The sequence below is a fragment of the Entelurus aequoreus genome, linkage group LG20, assembly GCF_033978785.1.
Source record: "Entelurus aequoreus isolate RoL-2023_Sb linkage group LG20, RoL_Eaeq_v1.1, whole genome shotgun sequence".
Taxonomy (NCBI): domain Eukaryota; kingdom Metazoa; phylum Chordata; class Actinopteri; order Syngnathiformes; family Syngnathidae; genus Entelurus; species Entelurus aequoreus.
This window is the reverse complement of record NC_084750.1, coordinates 25,209,729-25,227,909: the sequence shown is the minus strand read 5'-3', so window position 1 is coordinate 25,227,909 and position 18,181 is coordinate 25,209,729. Positions and strand designations below refer to the sequence as shown.

The 18,181-nt window shown below is 36.3% G+C and overlaps 1 pseudogene; it reads right to left on the bottom strand.

The window, feature by feature from the left end:
• LOC133635718 (semaphorin-6D-like) overlaps window positions 1-18,181 on the bottom strand; it is a 259,415-nt pseudogene that overhangs the window by 37,798 nt on the left and 203,436 nt on the right.

Sequence of the window (18,181 nt, the reverse complement as noted above, 5' to 3'; positions counted from 1 at the left end):
TGCATCAAGTACCAAAATATGACTGAGGTGTGTACCGACAAAATTGGCTAAAAAAAGCTAGCATACTAACGTTAGCATGTCATTCGTCAAGTAACAAAATATTTGACACTGAAGTGTATACCTGCAAAATTATCAAAACAAGCTAGCATGCTTATACTAGAATGCTAATTGTAATATACGTCAAATACCAAAATATTTGACTGAAAAATGTGTTTGTAATGCTAGCCTGCTAACATTAGCATTTATCAAGTGGCGAGATGTGACTGATGTTTATACCTATAAAATTAGCTGAAAAAAACCTAGCGTACTAACATTAGCATGCTAACAGGTATCATTGGTCAAATAACAACATATATGACAGTGAGGTGTACACTTGCAAAATTAGCAGAAAAGCTAGCATGCTAATACTAGAATGCTAACGATCATGCCGCTAAAAACAAGCAGGAAACAGGAAGTCATCAAACTTGTGAATCCCATCTTTCATCAGAACACTTTTTACTATGCTAGAAGTCTCCCATATCCCACAGCAGTATGTACTGTTGATGCGGAGAAGGCTTTCGACCGCATAAACTGGTCATTTATGTTTTGCACATTACGTAAATTTGGATTTGGAGATCATTTTATACAATGGATTAAGATGCTTTATACAAGGCCCATGGCATCAGTCAAAACCAATAATCATATTTCAGAACCTTTTTCGTTAAAAAGAGGCGTAAAACAGGGATGTCCTGCATCTGGATTATTATTTAATTTGGTTATTGAACCCTTAGCTGCAAAAATAAGAAGTGAAAATAATATTCATGGTATAAAAATTGGCTCTCAGTACAATAAGCTATCGATGTATTGTGACGACATAATTCTCTACCTGTCACATGTTAACTCCTCTCTTCACTATATCAATAATGTCATCACTGAATATGGCTGTTTATCAGGGGATAAAGTGAATTGGGACAAATGTGAAATATTACCACTTAATAAACACTGTAAGAAATCACAAGTTCAGAACTCTAAAATTAAATGGAAAAAGGCAGAAATCATATATCTAGGACTACATATTACACCAAACCTTTATGCAAGTAGAGATCTAAATCTTAAACATTTAAAAAATAAGATAGAATCCAAAATGGAACGCTGGTCACGTCTCCAAATATCACTTTGGGGTCGGGTGAACATAGTAAAAATGAGTATACTGCCAGCAGTTAATTATATACTGAAAATGATGCCTGTCCTAATTAATAAAAGTTGGTTTAAGAAAATACATACAATGATATCACATTTTATATGGTGTGGAAAGAAGGCCAGATGTTCATACTTAACAAACACAAAAGATAAAAAGATAAAAGACGACTACAATTACCAAACTTCTTACATTATTATATCTCCTTCGGTTGTGAACAAGCAAGCCACTTATTCCATTCTTCTGCAGATAAGGACTGGATCAACATAGAAAAAAATATGTTAATGAATTTGGACATTGATGTGGGGAGCTTATATTATATAAAAAAAATACCTAATGAATTGAGGCAGAGCCCAATAGAAGCCACCTTTAACATTCTAAAACTGTGCCAGAAAATACTAGGAATCAACCCAATGACATCTGTAAATCAACCGCTTTGGTACAATCCTAATATTATCATTAATAAAAATGTGGTTAAATGGACAACTTGGAAAGACAAAGGTATTACTAAACCTCATCATATCATTAAAGACCTACTGAAATTAATTTTAAAAAATTTAAACGAGGATAGCAGATCCATTCTGTGTCATACTTGATCATTTCGCGATATTGCCATATTTTTGCTGAAAGGATTTAGTAGAGAACAACGACGATAAAGTTCGCAACTTTTGGTCGCTGATAAAAAAAAGCCTTGCCTATACCGGAAGTAGCGTGACGACACCGGAGGAAGGGCTGCTCACATTTTCCCATTGTTTACACCAGCAGCGAGAGATATTCGGACCGAGAAAGCGACGATTAACCCATTAATTTGAGCGAGGATGAAAGATTCGTGGATGAGGAACGTGAGAGTGAAGGACTAGATTGCAGTGCAGGACGTATCTTTTTTCGCTCTGACCGTAACTTAGGTACAAGGGTTCATTGGATTCCACACTTTCTCCTTTTTCTATTGTGGATCACGGATTTCTATTTTAAACCACCTCGGATACTATATCCTCTTGAAAATGAGAGTCAAGAACGCGAAATGGACATTCACAGTGACTTTTATCTCCACGACAATACAACAGCGAAACACTTTAGCTACGGAGCTAACGTGATAGCATCGGGCTCAAATGCAGATATATACAAAATAAATAAACCCCTGACTGGAAGGATAGACAGAAAATCAACAATACTATTAAACCATGGACCTGGAACTACACGGTTAATGCTTTCCAGCTTGGCGAAGCTTAACAATGCTGTTGCTAACGACGCCATTGAAGCTAACTTAGCAACGGGACCTCACAGAGCTATGATAAAAACATTAGTGCTCCACCTACGCCAGCCAGCCCTCATCTGCTCATTAACACCCGTGCTCACCTGCGTTCCAGCGATCGACGGAAGGACGAAGGACTTCACCCGATCATCCGTGCGGTCGGCGGCTAGCGTCGGCTAGCGCGTCTGCTATCCAAGTTAAAGTCCTCCTGGTTGTGTTGCTACAGCCAGCCGCTAATACACCGATCCCACCTACAACTTTCTTCTTTGCAGTCTTCATTGTTCATTAAACAAATTGCAAAAGATTCACCAACACAGATGTCCAGAATACTGTGGAATTTTGAGATGAAAACAGTGCTTTTTTGTATTGGATTCAATGGTGTCCGAATACTTCCGTTTAACTATTGACGTCACGCGCATACGTCATCATACATAAACGTTTTCAACCGGAAGTTTCGCGGGAAATTTAAAATGTCACTTTATAAGTTAACCCGGCCAAATTGGCATGTGTTGCAATGTTAAGATTTCATCATTGATATATAAACTATCAGACTGCGTGGTCGGTAGTAGTGGGTTTCAGTAGGCCTTTAATAAAAACTCTTTAAACCGTTCAATGATTTAGTTGATCAATATAATGTACCCAGAAATCATTTTTTACATTTTATCTCTTTAAAACACGCTGTAAATAAATGCATATCCTCTGAAAGTATGTCCTTAAAGGCCTACTGAAACCCACTACAACCGACCACGCAGTCTGATAGTTTATATATCAATGATGAAATCTTAACATTATAACACATGCCAATACGGCCGGGTTAACTTATAAAGTGACATTTTAAATTTGCCGCTAAACTTCCGGTTCGAAACGCCTCTGAGGATGACGTATGCGCGTGACGTAGACCGGCGAACACGGGTATGCCTTCCACATTGAAGCCAATACGAAAAAGCTCTGTTTTCATTTCATAATTCCACAGTATTCTGGACATCTGTGTTCGTGAATCTGTTTCAATCATGTTCATTGCATTATGAAGAAGGAAGCTGAGCAAGCAAAGAAGAAAGTTGTCGGTGCGAAATGGACGTATTTTTCGAACGTAGTCAGCCACAACAGTACACAGCCGGCGCTTCTTTGTTTACATTCCCGAAAGATGCAGTCAAGATGGAAGAACTCGGATAACAGAGACTCTAACCAGGAGGACTTTTGACTTCGATACACAGACGCCTGTAGAGAACTGGGACAACACAGACTCTTACCAGGATTACTTTGATTTGGATGACAAAGACGCAGACGTGCTACTGTGAGTATGCAGCTTTGGCTTCTAAACATTTGATCGCTTGACCGTATGTGCGCAACTTTTTTTTGCGTATGTACGTAACTTTTTAAAAATATATAAGCTTTATGAACCTTGGGTTAGGTGAACGGTCTTTTGGGCTGAGTGATTGTGTGTGTTGATCAGGTGTTTGAATTGTATTGGCGTGTTCTATGGAGCTAGGAGCTAGCATAGGAGCTAGGAGCTAGCATAACACGTACCGTACCGTACGTGCGCGTCACGTACGTAACTTTTTAAAAATATATAAGCTTTATGAACCTTGGGTTAGGTGAACGGTCTTTTGGGCTGAGTGATTGTGTGTGTTGATCAGGTGTTTGAATTGTATTGGCGTGTTCTATGGAGCTAGGAGCTAGCATAGGAGCTAGGAGCTAGCATAACACGTACCGTACCGTACGTGCGCGTCACGTACGTAACTTTTCAAAAATATATAAGCTTTATGAACCTTGGGTTAGGTGAACGGTCTTTTGGGCTGAGTGATTGTGTGTGTTGATCAGGTGTTTGAATTGTATTGGCGTGTTCTATGGAGCTAGGAGCTAGCATAGGAGCTAGGAGCTAGCATAACACGTACCGTACCGTACGTGCGCGTCACGTACGTAACTTTTTAAAAATATATAAGCTTTATGAACCTTGGGTTAGGTGAACGGTCTTTTGGGCTGAGTGATTGTGTGTGTTGATCAGGTGTTTGAATTGTATTGGCGTGTTCTATGGAGCTAGGAGCCAGCAGAGGAGCTAGGAGCTAGCATAAAAAACACGCAGGTGTTTTTATGCAGGATTAATTTGTGGCATGTTAAATATAAGCCTGGTTGTGTTGTGGCTAATAGAGTATATATATGTCTTGTGTTTATTTACTGTTGTAGTCATTCCCAGCTGAATATCAGGTCACCCCCGGCTCTCACAGCATCTTCCCTATCTGAATAGCTTCAACTCCCCACTAGTCCTTCACTTGCACTTTACTCATCCACAAATCTTTCATCCTCGCTCAAATTAATGGGGAAATTGTCGCTTTCTCGGTCCGAATCTCTCTCACTTCATGCGGCCATCATTGTAAACAATAGGGAACTTTGCGTATATGTTCAACTGACTACGTCACGCTACTTCCGGTAGGGGCAAGCCTTTTTTTTATATCAGATACCAAAAGTTGCAATCTTTATCGTCGTTGTTCTATACTAAATCCTTTCAGCAAAAATATGGCAATATCGCGAAATGATCAAGTATGACACATAGAATAGATCTGCTATCCCCGTTTAAATAAAAAAAAATCATTTCAGTAGGCCTTTAAATAGCCATGAACTGGAAGATGCACTTTTTAATCAAGATACAATTAAGAAATGTATTAAACTATTTTATGGAATAATAAATGAACACCACACTAGAAATGCAAATGATGCATGTGTTCGGAAATGGATGATGGACTTAAACATTTTAGATGAAAGAGACATATCATGGAATGATATTTGGAAAATGCCAATAAGCCCTTTAGAAGCATTAAAGATAAGCTGACTCATTTTAAGATATTGAATAGATTGTATTTTACATCTCCTCAGCTGGTTAAAATTGGTGAAGTAGATAGCAAGTTATGTATGAAGTGTCGGGCAGCCGAGGCAACTGTTGTTCATTTATTGTGGGAATGTCAGAAAATAAAAGAGTTATGGTTGAAAACAACAAAAGAAGCAATCACATTCCTTAATATAAACACCCCAATGACACTGCAAACTTGTATTCTTGGGGATCTCAATCAATGTAGTAACGTGTCATCAAAGAGTAAAAATGCTTTTCTTTCAATATGCATAATAACAAAAAGGGTAATATTTAAAAAATGGATAGCTGTTGATAGTCCAACTTATACTGACTGGTACACACAAGCTATGGAGATGATATCTGTAGAACAAACTGCATTTAGTTTAGATAATAATGAGTCATATATTGGAATATGGGATCCATTATTTAAATTCGTTTCAACTATTAAATGAACCAAAATATGACTTATTATATCTTTGTGGAAAATATTGGACACAGTGTGTTGTCAAGCTTATGAGATGTGATGCAAGTGTAAGCCACTGTGACACTATTCTTTCAAATTTTTTTTTATGAATGTTTTTAATGATAATATCAATGAGGACTTTTTAATCGCTGCTATTTTGAAATTGTTACTAATATTGATGCTGTTGTCGATAATGTTCATTTTTGTTTCACTACATTTGGATTGTTCCGTGTCATGTTTGTGTGTCCTCAATTGCTCTCAATTGCTCTGTTTATTGTTGTTCTTAATGTTGCTGGGACGGGTTTGGTTTTGGAATTGGATTGCATTATTGTGGTATTGTTGTGTTTGTTTTGTTGATTGATTAATAAATTCATAATTTTTTTTTAAAAAAGAACACTTTTCTTCGTACTTCTTCATTTCTGTCCCCGACTCGACATGTTTCCCTCGTTCCCGCCACCGAGAACATCCCGACTTCAAAGTGACTCCAGGAGCGGTTTTATGGACTGGGTGATGGTGTTATGGCGTCACCTGCAGGACCCTCAGCTGACAAATGGCCCTCATTACATGGCGTGCCGCTATTAGCGCAGACACTTGCGCTAATGGCCCCTCTTCGCCTCCATTGTGATCCATTACTGTCAGGGGACGCTGTCAATCACGCTGGGACCGGGAAGGGGAGGGGGGTGGGGGTCTCACTATCTGCAACTGTTGTCTACGAAGTAACTTCCACGCTGGTGAAGTACTCTCGCAGCTATACTACATTATAAGTCGCTCTGTATGCATTGGAAAGTGCAGAATGGGATCAATGACATGATGTCATCACTAATGAGCGCCGTCGTCACGGCAACACGGGACTCACCTTGGCGGCCCACCACGCTGAGGGGCTCCAGGTCCTGAGGGAAGGGGGCGGCGCCGTGGCACGTCCGCGCCAAGGAGGCCGCGATCAGCAGGAGCGGCAGGAAGGGGAGGGGCGAGTGCGGCGTCCGCCTCATCGTGGCCCGAAAGTGTCGACTCAGCGGGAAGACATGGCCCCTCCCACCGCGGCGTCACCTCCCACCTGGCGGGAGACGACACGTTTTACACTCAGTCATGTTTGAGTACAGCACAAGGCCAACATTTAATCTGGCCTACCACATTTTTTTTTATTGTGCACCGCCACTTCATTTTAATGTAGCCTGCTACATCACTTATGTGGTCTACCACATCATTTATGTGACCCTCCACGTCATTTTAATGTGGCCTGCTACATCATTTATGTGGTCTACCACTTCATTTATGTGACCCTCCACATCATTTTAATGTGGCCTGCTACATCACTTATGTGGTCTACCACATCATTTATGTGAACCTCCATGTCATTTTAATGTGGCCTGCTACATAACTTATGTGGTCTACCACATCATTTATGTGACCCTCCACATTTATGTGACCCTCCATTTACCACATCATATATGAGGCGAGCCACATCATTTTAATGTGACCCTCCACATCATTTTAATTTGGCCTGCTACATCATTTTATGTGGTCAACCACTTCATTTATGAGGCGAGCCACATCCTTTTAACGTGACCCGCCACATCATTTTAAGTGAGCCTACACATCACTTTAAAGTGGCCTGCTACATAATTGTATGTGGTCTACCACATCATTTATGAGGCGAGCCACTTACTTTTAACGTGACCCTCCACGTAATTCTAATGTGACCCTCCACATCGATTTAACGTGGCCTGCTACATCATATTATGTGGTCGTGGCCTGCTACATCATACTGTTTTATGTGGTCAACCACATCATTTATGAGGCGAGCCACATCCTTTTAACGTGACCCTCCACATCACTTTAATGTGGCCTGCTTCATAATTGTATGTGGTCTACCACGTCATTTATAAGGCGAGCCACATCCGTTTAACGTGACCCGCCACATCATTTTAAGTGACCCTCCACATCACTTTAACGTGGCCTTCTACATAATTGTATGTGGTCTACCACGTCATTTATGAAGCGAGCCACCTCCTTTTAACTTGACCCTCCACATATTTTTAATGTGACATGCCACCTATTTCTAATGTGGCCCTCCACGTCGATTTAAAGTGGCCTGCTACATCATATTACGTGGTCGTGGCCTGCTACATCATTTATCAGGCGAGCCAAATCATTTTACTTTGCCGTGGAGCGCCACTTCCTTTTAGTATGGCCCGTCCCATAAGTTTACTGTGACTTGCCACATCATTTTATCGTGGCCCGCTGCGTAATTTTGATCGTGGACCGCCACTTAATTTTAGCGTGACCCATCCCATAATTTTAATGTGACACGTCCAACAATTTGTATGTGGCACGCCACATCATTAAAGTGGTCCACCACATCATTACATACTACATGGCATAGCAGCTTCTTTTTAGAATGGCCTGCCTAATCTTTTTATGTGGCCTGTTCCAAGCATTTTATTTGTTATAAAAAAAACCCATTTCAAACAGTTGCCTTTGCAAATTGTGTAACGTATATTTTTATACATTCACTGTTTCATGTGGCAGCCATAATTGCGTACAAAAGTAAAGGTAAAGTACCAATGATTGTCACACACACACTAGGTGTGGCGAAATTATTCTCTGCATTTGACCCATCACCCTTGATCACCCCCTGGGAGGTGAGGGGAGCAGTGAGCAGCAACGGTGGCCGCGCCTGGGAATCATTTTTGGTGATTTAACCCCCAATTCCAACCCTTGATGCTGAGTGCGAAGCAGGGAGGTAATGGCTCCCATTTTTTTAGTCTTTGGTATGACTCGGCCGGGGTTTGAACTCACAACCTACCGATCTCAGGGCGGACACTCTAACCACTAGGCCACTGAGCAGGTTAATGTGGATTTAGCAAGATGCTAATATTACGCTAGCACACAAGGACAGATGATAAAGAGTCTGAACGTTGCCTAGCAGGCCGGTTTAGCGCACACAAACAACACAAAAACAGACGACCACACAAAGCGCGGCCGCCAGCTCGCCGTCTGAAAGTGACAAGCGGGCGCTGATAAAAGCGTGGGAAATAACGTGTTCCCCTCGGAATGATCTGTACCAGAAGCCTGGCTTCAAAGTTCAGTCCGGAACATTTTCTGTGATAAAGCCAGCCAAACAGTATGACAACATACCAGCTCTGATGCCTCAAATGAAAAGCTGCTTTCAATAAGCGTGTACTTGGTTTCCTCCATTTTCAAAATAAAACAACTTGCCTTGTTGAATCAACTGAGACACAGAACACAAGCTAGCTCGCTAGTTAGCTGGCTAGTTAGCGTCACGTGCTAGCTGTACATGAGGCGCTTCCAGGTGACATTTCTTCTTCTGGAATGTTCTCAGCTCAAAGTCTCTCAGAGTGAGGACAAAGTCTCGAGTATTACAACCTCTTTGCTGTGAAGATGATTTGTTAGTGTTTCCATCATGTTCCACGCACAATACACAGTTACATCTAAAATACTGTACCTCTGGAGTACTACGTAAACACAACAAACAGCTCACAGGAAGAAAGATACAGTATATATATATATATATATATATATATATATATATATATATATATATATATATATATATATATATATATATATATATATACACAGTATATATATATATATATACATACAGTATATATATATATATAAATATATATATATATATATACAGTATATATATATATAAATATATATATATATATACAGTATATATATATACATACATATGCATACATATATATATATATACACATGTGTATATATATATACACATGTACATATATATATACAGTATATATATATACTGTATATATGTGTGTGTGTGTATATATATTAGTATGTAAATATACACACACCCACGTTTATGTGTGTATCTGTATATACACACACACTTATAAACATATATATGTATACATAAATACATATATATGTATACATACATACATACATATATATGTATTCATACATATATATGTATGAATACATATATATATATATATATATATATATATATATATATACATATATATATATATATATATATATATATACATATATATATACATATATACATATATATATATACATATATATATATATATATATATATACATATATATATATATATACATATATATATACATATATACACATATATATACATATATATATATATATACATATATATATATATATATATATATATATATATATATATATATATATACATATATACATATATATATACACACATATATATATATATATATATATATATATACATATATATATACACACATATATATATGTGTGTATATATATATATATATATATATATATATATATATATATATATATATATATTAGGGATGTCCGATAATGGCTTTTTGCCGATATCCGATATGCCGATATTGTCCAACTCTTTAATTACCGATACCGATATCAACCGATACCGATATCAACCGATATATACAGTCGTGGAATTAACACATTATGCCTAATTTGGACAACCAGGTATGGTGAAGATAAAGTACTTTTTTTAAAAATTAGTAAAATAAGATAAATAAATTAAAAACATTTTCTTGAATAAAAAAGAAAGTACAACAATATAAAAACAGTTACATAGAAACTAGTAATTAATGAAAATTTGTAAAATTAACTGTTAAAGGTTAGTATTATTAGTGGACCAGCAGCACGCACAATCATGTGTGCTTACGGACTGTATCCCTTGCAGACTGTATTGATATATATTGATATATAATGTAGGAACCAGAATATTAATAACAGAAAGAAACAACCCTTTTGTGTGAATGAGTGTAAATGGGGGAGAGAGGTTTTTTGGGTTGGTGCACTAATTGTAAGTGTATCTTGTGTTTTTTATGTGGATTTAATAAAAAAAACAAAAAAAAAACGATACTGATAATAAAAAAAAAACGATGCCGATAATTTCCGATATTACATTTTAACGCATTTATCGGCCGATAATATCGGCAGACCGATATTATCGGACATCTCTAATATATATATATATACACACACAAACATATATGCATACATATATATATATATATATATACATATACACACAAACATATGTATACATACATATACTGTACACACACACACAAACATATGTACAGTATACATACATATACTGTACACACACACACACACACACTTATAAACATGTATATGTATACATACATATACTACATATATATATATATACACACACACACAAACATATGTATACATACATATACAGGGACGGCGTGGCGAAGTTGGTAGAGTGGCTTGGCCAGCAATCGGAGAGTTGCTGGTTACTGGGGTTCAATTCCCACCTTCTCCCTTCCTAGTCACGTCCGTTGTGTCCTTGGGCAAGACACTTCACCCTTTGCCTCTGATGGCTGCTGGTTAGCGCCTTGCATGGCAGCTCCCGCCATCAGTGTGTGAATGTGTGTGTGAATGGGTAAATGTGGAAATACTGTCAAAGCGCTTTGAGTACCTTGAAGGTAGAAAAGCGCTATACAAGTACAACCCATTTATTTATCATTATATACTGTACACACACATACATAAACATATGTATAAATTAGAGATGTCCGATAATATCGGCCTGCCGATTTTATCGGCCGATAAATGCTTTAAAATGTAATATCGGAAATTATCGGTATTTTTAATATCAGTATCGTTTTTTTATTTTTATATATATATATATATATTTTTTTTTTTTTTTTTTTTTTTTATTAAATCAACATAAAAAACACAAGATACACTTACAATTAGTGCACCAACCCAAAAAACCTCCCTCCCCCATTTACACTCATTCACACAAAAGGGTTGTTTCTTTCTGGTTCCTACATTATATATCAATATATATCAATACAGTCTGCAAGGGATACAGTCCGTAAGCACACATGATTGTGCGTGCTGCTGGTCCACTAATAGTACTAACCTTTAACAGTTAATTTTACTCATTTTCATTAATTACTAGTTTCTATGTAACTGTTTTTATATTGTTTGACTTTCTTTTTTATTCAAGAAAATGTTTTTAATGCATTTATCTTATTTTATTTTATAAATTTTTTTAAAAAGGACCTTATCTTCACCATACCTGGTTGTCCAAATTAGGCATAATAATGTGTTAATTCCACGACTGTATATACCAGTATCGGTTGATATCAGTATCGGTTGATATCGGTAATTAAAGAGTTGGACAATATCTGAATATCGGATATCGGCAAAAAGCCAATATCGGACATCCCTAGTATAAATACATATACTGTACACACACACACACTTATAAACATATATATGTATACATAAATATACTGTATATATACACACACACACATATACTGTATACATACTGTACATGCACACGCAAATGTGTCTATATCTTCAGTTAATCGTTCATATTTATATTCTTTACATGAATAAACAAGGAGAGCATTGTCTACCAGTTCAAATTCCTTTTGTGTCAAACATGCTTGGCCAACACAGCTGATTTTGTTCAAACAACGTGAAACACTACATTAAAATACTGCACTAACACATCACACTACATTACATATTTTGAAATACTGCATTCCCTCATTAAAAAACTACACTCACAATACATGAAAATATTACATTAAATCCATTAAAATACACGACATTACAAAATACATGAAAACATTAAATACAATTCATGAAAATACACATATTACATATTACATGAAAATATTTGACTAAATCCATGAAATTACATGACATTACATACTACATGGAAATATTACATTAAATCCATGAAACTACACTACATTACATACTACATGGAAATATATTAAATCCGTGGAAATACACATTACATACAACATGAAAATATTACATTAAATCCATGAAAATACCCGACATTACATACTACATGAGAATATTACATTAAATCCATGAAAATACACAACATTATATACTACAGTAAAATATTACATTAAATCCATGAAACTACACTACATTACATACGGCATGGAAATATATTAAATCTGTGAAAATACACATTATACACAACATGAAAATATTACATTAAATCCATGAAAATACACTACATTACATACCACATGGAAATATATTAAATCCGTGAAAATACACATTACATACTACATGAAAATATTACATTAAATACATGAAAATACACTACATTACATACTACATGGAAATATATTAAATCCGTGAAAATACACATTACATACTACATGAAAATATTACATTAAATCCATGAAAATACACTACATTACATACTACATGGAAATATATTAAATCCGTGAAAATACACATTACATACTACATGAAAATATTACATTAAATCCATGAAAATACACTACATTACATACTACATGGAAATATATTAAATCTGTGAAAATACACATTACATACTACATGAAAATATTATATTAAATCCATGAAATACACTACTCTACATACTACATGAAAATATATTAAATCCATGAAAATACACATTACAAACTACATGAAAATATTTAATTAAATCCATGAAAATACACTACATTACATACTACATGAAAATATTACATTAAATCCATGAAATACACATTACATACTACATGGAAATATTACATTAAATCTATTAAAATACACTACATTACATAATACATGAAAATATTAAATTAAATTCATGAAAATACACATTACATACTACATGAAAATCTTACATTAAATCCATGAAATACACTACACTACATACTACGTGAAAATATATTAAATCCATTAAAATACACTACATTACATACTACATGAAAATCTTACATTAAATCCATGAAATACACTACACTACATACTACATGAAAATATATTAAATCCATTAAAATACACTACATTACATACTACATAAAAATATTACATTAAATTCATGAAAATACACTACATTACATACTACATGAAAATATTACATTAAATCCATGAAACTACACTACATTGCATACGACATGAACATATTACATTAAATCCATGAAATACACTACACTACATGAAAATATATTAAATCCATGAAAATACACTACATTACATACTACATGAAAATCGTACATTAAATCCATAAAATACACTACACTACACACTACATGAAAATATATTAAATCCATTAAAATACACTACATTACATACTACATGAAAATATTAAATAAAATTCATGAAAATACACTACATTACATACTACATGAAAATATTACATTAAATCCATGAAAATACACATTACACACTACATGAAAATACAACTTTACAACACTACACTGCATGGTACTGAGGACCCTACATACTATATTACTTCCTGTAGCACTATAAAAGGACGTTGGCCAAAATCCCACGAGTCCTTCCTTGCTAACGCTAACACCGGGGGATTTAAGGTGGCCAGAGGATGCAAACAAGCGCACGGTCAGCAAAACAACGCATGATTCCAACGTGGACGGCGAGACAGAGGCTTCATTGTGCGCTTCTCTCCCCCTCCCTCCCCCGCTCATTGCAGTCTCATGACCGCCATCACGGCGACTCCCTGAGCGGCTGAGCGCGTGCTCGCGTCACACCTGCCCAAGGAGAAAGTTTGCTAATTAGATTTCCGGAGGACGACCACGCCGACGCCCCTGCAGCAAATTGCACGCAGGATCAAGGAGCGCCGGGCCATAATTGGGAGCACAAATCCCCGTGGGGGACGGCGGCGGCGGATTGAGGGGTGTCAGGCGGGGGGCACGCGTCCCGCCGAGCTCCAATTACCGCAGCTTTCAAGGCGGCGTGGCGTATCGACACCTGCACACTTCCCAAAGTGCTTCACTTCGCCCAGCTGGGAAAACGTTCAACACTCCGCTCACCTGGATGAGCCGCCATGTTGGCGGCGGTCCAGGAAGAAGACATTTCAAACAAACACGTCAGCTGGGACGCCCGTCCACTCAGAGAGGCTGGAGTGGCGAACAACAAAAACGCTCGAGGGGATTTCCACGGCAACATTCTAAAAGCTCCATTAGCATCCCGACTCTCGGCGGAGCGGCGGCGCCTTTCTTTGTATTTCCATGAGAAAATAAATCAATCCTCTCCGCTCATTCGGGCACCGCTCTAGCCGCACCGAGCCTGCTTGGCGCCATGTTAGGGCTGAGAAGCGTCCACGGAAGGGGAGACCCTCGTCGCCATCGGTGCCACTCAGACGACTCTCTGGGGGACGCCGCTTTGACCTCGTCGGCCATCCAACTCACAGCGGTGACAGTCGCTTGTCGCCGACTTCATCGATCTCGTCCGTCAAGTTCGAGTCCGCCTTCGACTTCTGTGAGGGGTCTTGACGTCGGACGATAAGAAAGTTCGCTCCAACCGGAGTATTTCCTTGGGGCGACCAAGTGTGAAGCTAACGTAGCCTGAATGCTAATCAATCAATCAAAGTTTAATCACAAAACTACAACCCCGGACCTGAAGTCACATGTTTCATTATTTGCTGTAAAGGTGTTCAGATTGAAAGTAGCTGCTCGCTATGGAGGTTAATTGCCGTCTTTATTACGAAAGCCGTTTCTTGACACCGAATTTATGCAACTGATTTTGTATTTTACATCAAATTATGCAGACAATTCAATTGGAAAAAAAATTGTTAGCAAAATGTGTCTTTAAAAATTCGGTGTAAAAAAAATCTGTATATGAAAATTCTGTGTAAAAAAAATACAGTGATAAAAATTATGTTTTAAAATTCACTGTATTAATAATCAGTGATTAAAAATTCAGTGCTGAAAAGTTTAGTGTAAAAAAAATCAGTAATTAAAAATTCAGTGTAAAAATTTAAGTGTTTGAAAATTCAGTGTAAAAATAATTCAGTGCTGAAAGATTTAGTGTAAAAAATTATTGTTTAAAAATTCAGTGATAAAAACCAGTGTTTTAAAATTCAGTGTAATAATAATCAGTGCTTAAAAATTCAGTGCTGAAAAATGTAGTGTTAAAAAAATCAGTGTTTAAAATTTCAGTGTAAGATAATAAAGTGTTTAAAAATTCTATGTAAAAATAATTCAGTGCTGAAAATTTCAGTGGTGAAAAAATTTGTTAAAAAAAAAAATTAGTGTTTAAAAATTCAGTGATAAAAAACAGTGTTTTAAAGGCCTACTGAAACCCACTACTACTGACCACGCAGTCTGATAGTTTATATATCAATGATAAAATCTTAACATTGCAACACATGCCAATACGGCCGGGTTAACTTATAAAGTGCAATTTTAAAATTCCCGGGAAACTTCTGGTTCAAAACGTCGCGGTATGATGACGTGTGCGCGTGACGTCACGAGGTCAAGGGTAGTGTTTGGACCTTATGCAAATAGCTGTTTTCTTCAACAAAATTCCACAGTATTCTGGACATCTGTGTTGGTGAATATTTTGTAATTTGTTTAATGGACAATGGAGACTGCAAATAAGAAAGTTGTAGGTGCAATCGGTGTATTAGCGGCTGGCTGTAGCAACACCAACACCAGGAGGTTGTGTTGTGTTTTGAGCTGGAGAGCAGACGCACTACGGTGAGTACAGCTTTGGCTTCCAAACATTTGATCGCTTGCCCGTACGTGCGTGTCGATATGTGCATGTCACGCACGTAACTTTGGGGAAATATATGTTTCTTGCCGACTCTGATGGCGGCCGGGGTGTCGTCGAAAGCTACAACGCCCGCCGCCGCCCCGTAGCTAACTTAGCTTCTATTTTTTTTAGCTTCGCCAAGCTGAAAATTAATAACCGTGTATTTACATGTTCATGGTTTAATAGTATTGTTGATCTTCTGTCTAGCCTTCCAGTCAGGGTTTTTTTTTATTTTGTTTCTATCTGCATTTGAGACTGATGCTATCACGTTAGCTCCGTAGCTAACTTAGCGTCTATTTTTTTAGCTTCGCCAAGCTGAAAATTAATAACCGTGTATTTACATGTTCATGGTTTAATAGTATTGTTGATCTTCTGTCTAGCCTTCCAGTCAGGGTTTTTTTTAAAATTTTGTTTCTATCTGCATTTTGAGCCTGCTATCATGTTAGCTCTGTAGCTAACATAGCTTCTAATTTTTTAGCTTCGCCAAGCTGAAAGTTATTAACCGTGTATTTACATGTTCATTTTCAAGAGGATATAGTATCCGAGGTGGTTTAAAATACAAATCCGTGATCCACAATAGAAAAAGGAGAGAGTGTGGAATCCAATGAGCCAGCTTGTACCTAAGTTACGGTCAGAGCGAAAAAAGATATGTATTTCACTGCATTCTAGTCATTCACTCTAACGTTCCTCATCCACAAATCTTTCATCCTCGCTCAAATTAATGGGGTAATCGTCGCTTTCTCGCTCCGAATGTCTCTCACTCCATTGTAAACAACGGGGAATTGTGAGGAATCCTTAGTCTTGTGACGTCACGATATACTTCCGGTAGGGGCAAGGCTTTTTTTTATCAGCAAGCAAAAGTTGCGAAGTTTATCGTCGATTTTCTCTACTAAATCCTTTCAGCAAAAATATGGCAATATCGCGAAATGATCAAGTATGACACATAGAATGGATCTGCTATTCCCGTTTAAATAAAAAAAATTAATTTCAGTAGGCCTTTAAAATTCAGTGCATTAATAATCAGTGTTTAAAAATTCAGTGCTGAAAAGTTTAGGGTAAGAAAAAATCAGTTTAAAAAATCAGTGATAAAAACATGTTTTAAAATTCAATGTATTATTAATCAGTGTTTAAAAATTCAGTGTAAAAAAATTAAGTGTTTAAAAATTCTATGTAAAAATAATTCAGTGCTGAAAATTTAGTATAAAAAAAAAATCGGTGTTTAAAAATTCAGTGATAAAAAACAGAGTTGTAAAATTCAGTGTATTAATAATCGGTGTTTAAAAATTCAGTGCTGAAAAGTTTAGTGTAAAAAAAAATCAGTGTTTAAAAACTCAGTGTAAAAAATTTTAGTGTTTAAAATTTCTATGTAAAAATCATTCAGTGCTGAAAATTTCAGTGAAAATAAATCAGTGTTTAAAAATTCAGTGTATACAAATTCAGTTTTAAAATTCAGTGTATTAATAATCAGTGATTAAAAATTGAGTGCTAAAAAGTTTAGTGTAAAAAAAAAAACAGTAATTAAAAATTCCGTGTAAAAAAATTAAGTCTTTGAAAATTCAGTGTAAAAATAATTCAGTGCTGAAAAATTTAATGTAAAAAAATTAGTGTTTAAAAATTCACTGATAAAAACCAGTGTTTTAAAATTCAGTGTAATAATAATCAGTGCTTAAAAATTCAGTGCTGAAAAGTTTAGTGTAAGAAAAAATCAGTGTTTAAAAATTCAGTGATAAAAACATGTGTTTGAAAATTCAATGTATTATTAATCAGTGCTGGAACATTTAGTTGGGAAAAAAACAGTGTAAATTAAGTGTTTAAAATGTCAGTGTATGAAAATTCAGTGTAAAATAATTCAGTGTATAAAAATGTTGT